The sequence below is a fragment of the Rhopalosiphum maidis genome, chromosome 2, assembly GCF_003676215.2.
Source record: "Rhopalosiphum maidis isolate BTI-1 chromosome 2, ASM367621v3, whole genome shotgun sequence".
Classification (NCBI taxonomy): domain Eukaryota; kingdom Metazoa; phylum Arthropoda; class Insecta; order Hemiptera; family Aphididae; genus Rhopalosiphum; species Rhopalosiphum maidis.
The window spans coordinates 17,433,150-17,445,867 of record NC_040878.1 but is presented as its reverse complement, the minus strand read 5'-3'; positions in this window follow the sequence as shown (position 1 = coordinate 17,445,867).

Here is a 12,718-nt window from a genome sequence, read left to right as displayed (position 1 = left end):
AATTTTTATTGTCTGTTACGTTTTAAATAATATTTTGTATATTTTTTGGTAGAAACTTAAAAAACAATATGCAACTGCAAGTAAATTTGTATATACTACTTAATCTAAACATTATATTATAATAATTCAACCAACCTTTTTTATTACTATTATTATAATGTTATTTTATTTTTATTATAACCTTAAAATTACTAACATTTGTTAAATTATTAAACATAAATGTTACAAACTTCCTAAATTAAAAATGTATTAATATAAACAATAGTTTTGCTTGAGTTTAGTAAATAATTATTAATAGATAAATAAGTTCAACGTTAACATAAATTAAGTAAAAATATAATACATTTATATTAAATAACTAACGAACTTACTTATATAAATGAGCTTAACTTATTAATTAGCTAAATATTACCACTGATATTAATACTAAATTATTGTCCCTGAATCAACAATACACGGGCAGGTGGTTCGTGTGGTTAATGGTTATGTTATTTAACGCGCAGTGGCGGGAAATTTCTTAATCGGAGCGTATAAAAATCATCGCGTAGATTAGTATAATTACTCGACACGAATAATGTTCATTAAAATGAAAAATGAATCGTCCAAGGTCAGCCAAAGCACTATATAATGACAACAGTGGTGGCGGTAGGTCCAATTACGCCGTGAAACGACGACAGTACATTATATTATATTATATAATATTATAAAACACAATAACGATTTCCGAACAAATTTTAGGAATCCGATGCCAATTACTACAAAAACATTGTACGCAAACAAAACATATTTTATGTGACTGTAGATGAAAAAAAAATAACGATTTGAAAGTAACGTGTTCGTAATAGTTTCAAAACCGAATATTGTAAATAATTTATAATTGATAGCCAATAACCATACTAATTATTGACATTAACAATTGATCAAAATTATTTATATTTTGACTGAGAAACAAAAATTCTTTGATCAGTCGACAGTGGTTCACAATTGTATTTCACTCGATATTAACAATATGACAATACGGTCTGTCGTGGTAGTCACAAAAATAGTAATGCATTTACAGGTGACGGCACTGACAAATCGAAGTAAACATCATAAGTTCTTTCGACTGTAGCTAAATATAAATAAATAAATATATATATACAAATATAGTGTATATCAAAATATATATATATAGTGCGATGTAAAATAAATTATTATTATGTTGCGATTCTAATTATTCGGTGTTCGTTTAAAAGTTTAAAATTGTGTGCGGAAAAAAAAACAAAACGCGATAAAGGTCTGATAAAACGGATGTGATAATGATAGACCGTAATAACGACTCTTGGCTCGTGATGGTATGTGTATTATAATAATAATAATAATAATAATAATAGTCCGCAAAAGTGTTTCAATCGACCATTTCGTCTGATTTATGCACGACGGTCGTCGTCGCTGGCAGCGGTGCCGGCGGTGGCGACGAGTTGAATTCCAAATTTCCGGTCTAACAGGTAAAGGTATAACAAACGCTGTATGCTAGCTGCATAGTATTTAGGTACCTATTTATATATACATATTGTACACTCGACTGTCGTACATATTATTATACGTAGGTAGACGGCACCTAATAGACGCGACGCGAAAAACGATAATGAAAATTCCTAAACAAACGCGCAGCGTAACACACCGCCCGAGTCGGGTCTCTTATTAATTTATATCGATAAAATATCGATACGCAGATACTGTAGACTCTGTGTAGAGAGTAACGACGTATGGTTTTCAGGAAGGTATATATTTATTATATCGGTTCGATGGGAGGGGGTGAGGGCGACGGCTGTGACTATTTAAACAGGCGGACAACCCCCGAGGACATATATTATCGTTTGCGCCACCGACAAGCTCGGTCGTTATTTATACAATTAGAATACTGCTGGATCGCGAGACTAACCTCCGAAGCTTACGTGTTCGACGTGGGCGTGCAGTCGTGTAGTAGGTACCGATCGTTGTTGTGCGCGTGCGCCGCTGTGTGCAAAGGGTTTTACGCGCACGTGTGGCAGCCGTTGCTGGGTTGTGTTATCTCGTCTCCGACAACACATACTAATTTATATATATATATATGTACATGTGTATGCGAGACCGCAATCAAGCAGATTAGGCTCAGATGGTCGGATTAAGACGGTAAAGGGGATTTTATTGGGCTTGGTAGTGCTGCTCGGCTCGACGGCGGTGGATCAATCGACCCCGAGCGCCATACTACAATATTATAGTATATACGTAGTACGCATAATATTTGGCCATAACATTGAGTATACATAATAATATAAGTATACATACGCATATATACAGGGTGACTATCTTATTGTAGACCGCGCGATGTCTCATGATCATATGAGGAATAGTCAATATATTATATTTAAATCGTTATTTTCTAAACGTTCAAAAACCAAATACTGGCACTACCGTATGATTTCAAGTATAATTATAGGAATATGCTTTTATGTGAATATAATATGATTACTTATCAGAATATTTTGAGTTTAATCGTTTATTAATTTATTATGTTTCTTATTTATTCTATTCCTCGACGTTCGTATTATTGCCTGAAATAACATTTCTTATTGAAAAAGGTAAACTTTATTTATACGAGGGATGCATACATATATACTTTCGCAATCCAAGACAACAATAAAGTGTATCTATACATATCAGAAAAAAGAAAAAATGGTTAGTATAAATACAATAATAAAACGATGATAATAAAATCGCACGTACTCGTCGAGCATACCAATTAATAACGATCTCATTTCGATGACTTTCATAATATAACTTATATAATATTATATAAAGATGTATTTTTTCTTAAGTAAAGATTCATATAGTTTTCGATGGAATTATATTTCCAAAAAGTTATTAAGCTATCAAACTTGCTAACTGTTTAAGTGCGTGATTCCAGTTTTCCTATTCTTCATAGAAAAAGTCATCCAATTTTTTTGATTGTCATCGTACGACTAGTGCAAAAAAGTAATAATTTCTGTAGGTATCTAATGTTTTTATAAAATGTATTAATTCAACAATATTATACAATTATATTTATCAATAATTTTAAAAACACAACATTTTATAAAATGTTTTATTTTACTTAACTGTAATTAGTTTGAGTTCAGAGTATTTTAATAACACTGTATACTTTATTATAACTAATAAAATTTTTTTTAAATTATTCAATAAACGTTGTAAGTTGTTTTCATCATAATACTTTTTAAATCAATAAATATTTTTCATAATAGTGTCCAGGTCATGCTATTACAATTCATTAGCCATCTAGATATAAACTTAACGTTTAAACTAAGCGTTTTTCTCTGCTTGTACTAACTATCGTTTCATTTAAAGTAGTGTTAATTTATGATATGTTTTGATGAGAGTCGACCTAATTAAAAAAATTGTCAGTTGCCACTCCTTATTTTGGTTTAGTCAATGTAAGTAATTCAACGTTTAACCACAAAGGCAAGCTTAACATTGTTAATTATTACAGATTTTAGGTTTTTCACAAATATTAGTATAACAATATTATTACGTGTCTATAAATAATAAAAATATATTTATTTAAATGTAATAATAATAATTATTGTCAAATATTTATTTTAAAATTAATCATTTGCTAATATTTAATTATGAAAACAACTTAGTAATCAATATATACATATATGTATAATTCAAAAACCTTGATTTGTGTAACTTTTTGCAGTATGCTTTTTAAAAATTTAAAATATTATAATTACCAGAAAAATATTTACCTCTTCATTATTTCATTATAAGCGACTTATAATTACGTATTATTTACTAATGTATATAAAATACAAGAAGTAATTATTGTAATGTGACTCAATCAATATCTCTAAAAATATTAACAAAAATATTTTTTGTATCAAATTATTATAATTTGAAAGGATAACTAGATGAAGCTATCGGATGAAGCTTATTCTTACACATTTTCAAACATTATTTATTTGCGTCGCGGTCGGCTTTTGATATTCCAATGTTAACAATGCAAAATACTAATATTTTACTATTATTATTAAAATATAATATTTTTTATTTTTTTTTTTTTTTTAATATTTTTCTACATTCTTGTGATATTATTTTTTAATTCTAGATAACAAGAACTTGAGTTCTAACCGTTTTTCATACGATTACTGAAAAAACAGCCGCTGAAAGCGGACAATGTTCTACTTTTGCAGAAAATTATCGAAAAATGATTCAATTCGAAAATAGCCATCAGAATGAAACACTATAAACGATTGCTTTCAAAATTATATATATATACACGTATAAACCTTATACTAGATTAATAGAAAACGGCAAAGTTTATTTTATTCGTTTGTGAAACCTCCATGTAACCTTTCGTCGAAAATTATCCACTAGCCAAGCCAGACGGATAGGTATTTATGAGTTTATTTGCAAAGTTTTACGACACTGAACTCTCTCTCACACACACACACACACACACACATATATATACGCATATAAAAACACACGTGCGCTTGCATAACTTCATTTTGCAAAGATCCAAAAGGTATTGTGTGCCCGTGCGTCAACGCTAACACCATCACCACCACCACAAACCCATTGCCTGATATGTCTCATTACAGACAAACTTTATTCGACACCGACCACGATCTAGTTTATTCTAAACCAAATTATTTAAGTTTTTCTTATTTTTGCACAAAACACGTCTCAGCCGTGGCTCCAGGGATATGAGGTCCTTAAAAATGTTTTTCCATCATTTCACGTTCAAACTACAAACGATCCTAATATCCATTTCCTTTACCTTTGAAAGTCTTTGCACAAGATAATGAGGGTCTTCAATTGTGCACCACTACGACATATATGTATAATATAATATTAAGCAAAAAAATTGTATGGATGGAGTTGTTAAATACGTCTTTTAAAGCATTCATTTTTTTTTTATCTGATTCATTTGTGTAGACATTTATATATTATTTTTATATTCGACACATATTTGTCATTATTTTAAAACCAAAAATGATATCTTGTATATAATATGTGTTCATATTTTTAATTTTACAGAATTTATGTTATCGCATACGTGTATTTTTTTTTTTTTTATAGTAGTTGTGCAATTAACAAAATGATTTAACGAAAGAATGGTGTTAATTTTTTCAGATAATTTATTATATTTTATAATGTCAGTATTAAATAATCTCAACAAGCACAAATAAACTTTTTTTCAAGCAATTAATATAATTTTTATATAAAACCACGATTTTATTAATGGTTTTATAATTTTTTTAGCTAAATCCATACAGTTAAAATAAAATAAAAATAATTTAATGATGTTGATTTAAATTATTAGATAATATTTATTTGACTTAAAATTTGAAACAATAAAATGAAATTACAATTAAACATAATAGTCTAACACATGTTTAACACTTAATTTGATATTTTTCTCTGGTGTAATGATTATATGTGATATTATGCAGTGGATTATAATCTATTTAGAAATAATAGAGTTTAGCTATAAAAAACAACAAAAAATAATATAATATATAAAAATATAAAATATATTAACATGATATAATAGTTTTGTATTATTATAATTTATAACATAAAAAATTGTGATAAAAAAATATTTTCTATACGGTGATGTACCTATATTGCCTATATAATAAGCCGTAAAGAATAGGTAATAACCGATAGAGTGAATGACGGTACGAAATCTTTTTCCGTTTACATCAGACCAATGTAGTATTTACTGATTAATATTGTTTTAATTTAAATTTGATAATTAGTTATTAGATCTACGCAAAATTATTCAAAGCTTAATCGGCTAACTGAATTATAGTGTATTTATTAAACTTTCAGAAACTAGAATTCCATAATCTTAAAATACAATACAATTAGTTTTTAATTTGATGCAAAATATTATCAATATAATATTAAACGATTATATAAAACAATGAAAGTTATGCATGTATTATTACTTATTACAATATTATGTACTTACTTCATTTAAACTTTTTTTTAATAACGATAAATTGCACTTGTATTGTTTTATGAATAATTTACAACCCTCACCTTTTTGTGTATGTAATATGTTTATATGAAATAAAAAATTGAATATCTTACGTAAGCTTTTAATTTAAAATAGTATGTTCATTGCTCATTGTTCAGTGTAGCTTCTCATAGAATTTTCAAATTATTTTATTTCAAACATTTAACAATAATACTTACAGCATATTATTTTGTTCATTTTGAATTTATTTACAAAATTAAATTATTATTTTATATTGGACTTACAATTTAGGAATACATTTTTTAACATATAAACCATATGTAGTTTTGTTTATATCAATATTTAAAATGTCTTTGACTCGCATTTGAGTCACATACGTGATAATATTTCTTTTATTTATAACTCCTATTTGATTTTATCTGTTTGATAATATTATTATAAATACATATTGAAAATAATAGTCTAATAAATTGCATGGATATAGTTTTAAAATCATGTTATATGGTCATATAAAATTAATTATTGTAGTTACCGACAAAGCACAATAACTTTTGAGTTTTTTTAGTTTTCCCGCATACTGTACTAAAACAAAATTACCCAACGTAGTCTGTGCACCACGCCATAGAATGTTTTAAATTTTAATAAATCGATCGGTGAGATTCTTCGTAAGTGCTTATGCAATATCCATGCTCATTTCTTTCGAACGATTATCATAAACGGACCGAGACTTATATTATTGTGTGTATATTGTTCTACTTGTATACGTTCAAATATTGTAATATGCGTGCGCGTTAATTTAATATCCCGTCAGCGGAATATAAATAAGGAAAGAAAAAAATAATAATAAGTACTTGTTCGGTTCAACACGCACATGGCACTATACGTATTTTACTTTTATTATTATATAGTCAAAACGGAAAACACTGAGAATTTTTTTTATTAGTGCACAAGGAGATTCACCCCCTTTTCTTGGACTACGGAACACTTCAAAGGCTGCGTCACACTCGTGTAAAAAGGTGGGTGACATTTGTTGAAGTGACCCTGCAGCCGCGCCGGTGTGATAAGGGGGTTGGACTGAGACGACTTTTTTGCGTGCCTGGATACGCGAAACGATTCACAGACGGACGTACCTACACCTATATGTACGTGGTTCTCGTTAGAGCACTCGAACTCCCGGCGCGCCACACGGTGTCTATCTGCAACCGCACACCGAGTACTAGGTTAGAATTTCCACCTCCCTCCCGGAAAGAGCACGAAATAATATTACACACATATATATATATATATAGTGTGTGTGTATAAGATATATACTCACACTGACATTTTCCACTTCCGAAAAAAACAGTCTTCAGACAATAGTACTTTCTACCGACATACTGCTGCACTGGAGTGCTTGTTTTGTTTTCAATGGCGTTTGAAATAAAAAAAAAAAAAAAAAAAAAAGCGCGACGCGTACACTTATATACACTGTCGCACGTTTTTATTTTTAAACAATACCGCAGCCGGTCGGGAACTTACGCATCACGTTTTCGTTTCCCCGCGCGTACGTGTATATTATACTCGATTAAGTCGATATCGGGTAGTTACTGTTATAAATGAGAGTATAGAATTCGCATCGAACGATTGTTTAACATATTATTATTTAAACGAAATAATATTTGTTAAATTCTGAATGGAGCTCAGCAATAATTATGTTTTGTTTCCAAACGTTATGTCTGCAATCAGTTGATACTACTACAGGTGGAGTGACTCGATTAAAATCGTTCTTAAAACCCTTTTCCCGGTAACTAATCGGTTAATATAGTTCGTGTATGATTTATATTAATTGTTGATTTCCTCAAGTTTTCGTTAAATAAGTAATAAAAGTCTTAAAACGCAAAAATATGTTCGAATTTACGAAACCTCCATTTTGTCATGAAATATATTTTGTTTTATTTGTCGTAATTATTTACAAAATACCAATACCAGAAAATGGAAAATGTCACCAGTTATTTATTATGGTGATATACTTTCAGAAATATATTTTGAATAAAATTAAATAATTCTTATGGTAGTACCTAATTTAAAGTATTTAAAATATTTTTACGTTATTTTCTCTTGGAAAATTCAACTGAAATTCTTATCATTACAATTTGACTAAACCATTTCAAATACACTTATAATATGTTATTAACGTAATTACAATTTAATATATTATAGTCACACCATTTCTATTGTTCTTAAAGTATTATTGAACATAGCAAAGTTTCGTAGGTGACAAAGAAAGAGAAAAATTAGAGAACAAATAAATAATAATATTACGACGATGATACTTTTTATTCTATTAGCGTATTATTCGTATTGACATTTATTATTGTTAGTAATTTTTTATCACTTTTTATGTAATTTATAAAATGGTTTATATGTTCTTTTATACGTTTATGTTTTTATTTTAAATAACAGTAAATCAAGAAATTACTAGCAAATGTTGTTACATAATATGTGACCGGATATGTTAAGAAAAATTTAGCAAAATTTAAAAAAAAAAAATAAATCTCAAAATTTGTCAATGATTTGATCTATCTTACTACTTTAGTTTATTAAGATATACATTTTAAACAATTTATTTATGTATATTTAAGTATTTAAAATTAAAAAAATTGTACAAAAAATTTTTGTTTTTCTGACAAGTTTTTTTATTGATACATAAAATCGAAGTTAACACCTCTATCGTGATATCACTTCTTTTTTTACAAAACAATAATTACAATATTGACACTATTCACTGATTTATTATTATTATTTTTTGTATTTGAACTATGTATAATGTATATGTATTTAATATATATATATATATAAGATATTTAATCTGATTCAATTCAAACTCACATAATCGTAATTGTTTAGTTACTGGAATATACGTAATAAATATTACCTTTGTTGTATGCACGTCGTTAGGTGATTAAGACGAGTTTTAATATCAAAATTTACAATCTCTATGCAAGTTTTATAATTTATATTATATACATATTATATACAATAAGCAAATAGTAATTTACAATAATTGGACGTCATATGATGAGAAAGGAGAAAGCATTAACTAATATTAGTTCAAAAATTTTACTATTTATTTTTTAGTAACATAACATAGTGAATTTTCTTACAGGAGTTCTAATATATTTTCAGAATTTTACTTATTAAATTGTATAATATGAAAAATATGGATAGGTGGTAAATTAGTGACCGATTAATACCGAAACGAGGGTATTCGAGACGATTTTAATAATAAATTAAATGAAAGTATTAGTGACAATTTAATATATATTAAAATAATATAATGTTTTATTTAATCGATGGCCTAATATAGAAATACACGGAACATGCGATGAAACAAAACTACATAGGTATACGTGTATAAAGTGACCCAAAGGATTAAATTATTACTATAATTTGAATAAAATAATCAAAAACTGTAACATAATGTGAAACTCGGAGATAATACTGAGTCAAACTTAACGCCACTCACGTTGGATATAGTACATAAATAGAATATTTTACATTTATTATCATGAAATATAAACACAAACCTAACCTGGCGATTCACACCACCGCACTAGCGCACTGCACACACATCAAATATTGATTAACACGTTCAGATGTTCGTCTTTGTATGTAATAACCACAGTTTTGTTTTTTTTTTTACAGACAGAAACAGAATTCACACAAAGTGATTTGTACAAATAAAAATTATTATTCAAACATTCACTTACATGATCATATAAATGCGAAAATCAAATTTGTGCAAGTCAGTTTCCACAAATAAAACTAAATGTGTACCTAAACCTAAATATTTATATGTTTTACAAGTAATTCACAAAGATTTTATTTGGAATTTCAAGACCAATGCAATTCATGACTAAAAAAAACGTATTAGAGACGAGTGGAATTGTCGCCATACGATATATTTCTGTAAGGAACTCGTGAATAAAAAACATATAATAATGTGTATCCTACCTTTACAAATCGTCAGAAAACGGGTGGCACGTTTCGTCGGGTTGGCCGTGGTTCGGTCTAGACTGGTATTTGAATTTTGTTATACTTTACGACACTATATTAGGTTATATCTATTTATATGCACTTACCGCTGGCAACGGGAAAAGTTCAAAAACGGTTCGATAAAAAATCGTTGTAGGTGGTGACCGTTGTTATATGATTAATAATAAATGAAAAAATCGTGGTTAAGCACTTAATACGAGTTGTACTATATACCTACACTATGCAGGTTATACGTACGACATTCGCTGGAACCATGTGTTCTACGGTGCGGTGTTATATTATAACCAGTGTTATATTCAAATCCCACTATGTTCAGAATTCATGGGCCTAAGCGTTTGGAAAGTTAGCATAAAAACCCGGTTTTTAATAAGAGAAAAATGTTGGAAATCCTCTATCTGTAAAATTCTGATTTAAATAAATAAATAAAATTAGTTTAAATTTTATTTTTATTTTTTTCATTATTATTATTTTTGTATTTTAAAGTAAGTTTCTATTCCATATAATTAATAAGTATTTTATTATATAGTTAAATTTTGAGGAGGTAACTAGCGACTATTATATAATTTTTACTTGTTTAACGCTTACTTTCCGTTGACAGTATTGACTGTTTTTTTCTGAATTTGTCTCTAAAGACCGATTCTTAATCACGTCATTTCTATGTGTCTTATTTTATTTTTTTTTGTTTTTGATTGGTTTATGCATCCGTGACTATATACAGCGTTTAACAGTTCAGCGTAATTTCAATCTACCTATAACCAATGCTTTTCGCGTCGTCTTTTGCAAGTGTAATATGACAATGAATATTACCAATGTTTGGTAAGTTCCCATTCTTACATGCATTAGATACTTTCTATACACTCTATACTTATCTTAAATATATATTATGTGCTATGAAATAGTGAGACAATCCATTTTGTTGAGTTTATTAAATTTAATGTTAAAAAAATGGATTAAAGACTTTGGCGTACAACTAAAAACCAAACCAATTTTAACCACATTAACTACATTTAAATACCCCTTCTGCCCTAAGTCTGAATACAATGGGAAGAAAATTTGTTTTAAAACTTATACTTTTGGTTGTAAGATTTAACAAATATTAAATTATTTTTTTTTCGAGTAGAAACTTTTTTATACATATACTATATAGTTGTAGTATTTTTTAGGAAAAACTTACTTATCATTGATGATTTTTAGTTATTACCAGCTATGTATGGTGTGGGAACCTTCATTTACCCATATTTATTACCTGTTCCCTGTACTATTGTGTGGTGAAATACGAGTGTTGTACGCGAGTCAGGAAATATTATTTTTAAAAGAATTTTAAATTAAATTTTATTAGTTATTAGGTTTAAAAAAAAAAAAACGCACACGCTACTTGCTATTCTGATAGTGAAAAATCAATTGAAATTCTCAAATAATTATACTATAATAATATTTTTTTGATCTTGGAAATAAGATTCAATTACAAGTTTTATCTATGAAGATATATATTTTTGGCGTACACAAATGTTATGTTATAAATCATAGTTTTAAGCATGTGTTTTAGGTAGTAGGCAAATTTAAATTATAATCTAACAAAGTAGCATTTTTAGAACCTATAATACTATTATTATTATTATATATGTGACTAGATCTCAAAAATTTACCAATAGGCCTTTAGTATATAAAGTCCTCGAGCATAGAAAAAGGTAAATTATACGAAATAAATAGGAAGATGCTTGTAACTACGCCAACTATTGTATAATATATAATATAATATATTATGATTGAATTGTAAGCGTAGAACAAATATACGGTTGAATAATATTTACTTTTTGATGTTTGTGCGAAAAAAGTATATTTTATTGTTTTGTATTTTGTTAGATGTAAAGGTCTGTTTGCATGTTAAGGTAAATCTTATTCATAGAAGAACCAAAATGGAAAAGAAAAACATAAAATAATATACCTACTGAATTTATTAAATTATTAAACATTTTTTTTTTTATTATTATTCATGTAAAACGGACATCTACGTATATTAGTCAATGTTTATATAATTTATACAAAAAATTAGATTTTGATTTTTTATTCGCATTATTTCGATATTTTTATAATATAGTAGTTAACTAGTCATAAAGTACAATATTAGTTTTTATTAGAAAGAATTGCATAATGATATATAGATATTATATTTTCATTAAATTATGAAGTTATACTGTTTAACTATTTATTATATGTTTCTGATGTGAAATTATTAGATTTATTTATACACTTAAGTAAAATAAAAATAAAATTTTAAATGATTATTTAATCTTATTAATAATATATATATATAGTATGTTTATTCATAGGTACCACATTTACTTGATACAATTTAAATTTCATCAATACTAAACTAAAATCCACCAATTGTTTTTTTTTAATGTAGCTTTAGCCTTTTTCTATTAATTAATATACTTTAGACAGTGTTATATCTTATGAAAATTATATAATTAAAACTATATTAAAAATATTTATAATCCACGCAGTTCATCACTATCGTTGGAAATTAAATAAAATATTTCTCATAAGTAAAACATATTGATAAAATTTACTTGTTACAAAATATGGATCTTAAATTGACTATTTGGAAATTAGTAGAATTTACAATCGAACAATTTTTAAATACTATATTTTCAATATGTTATACTG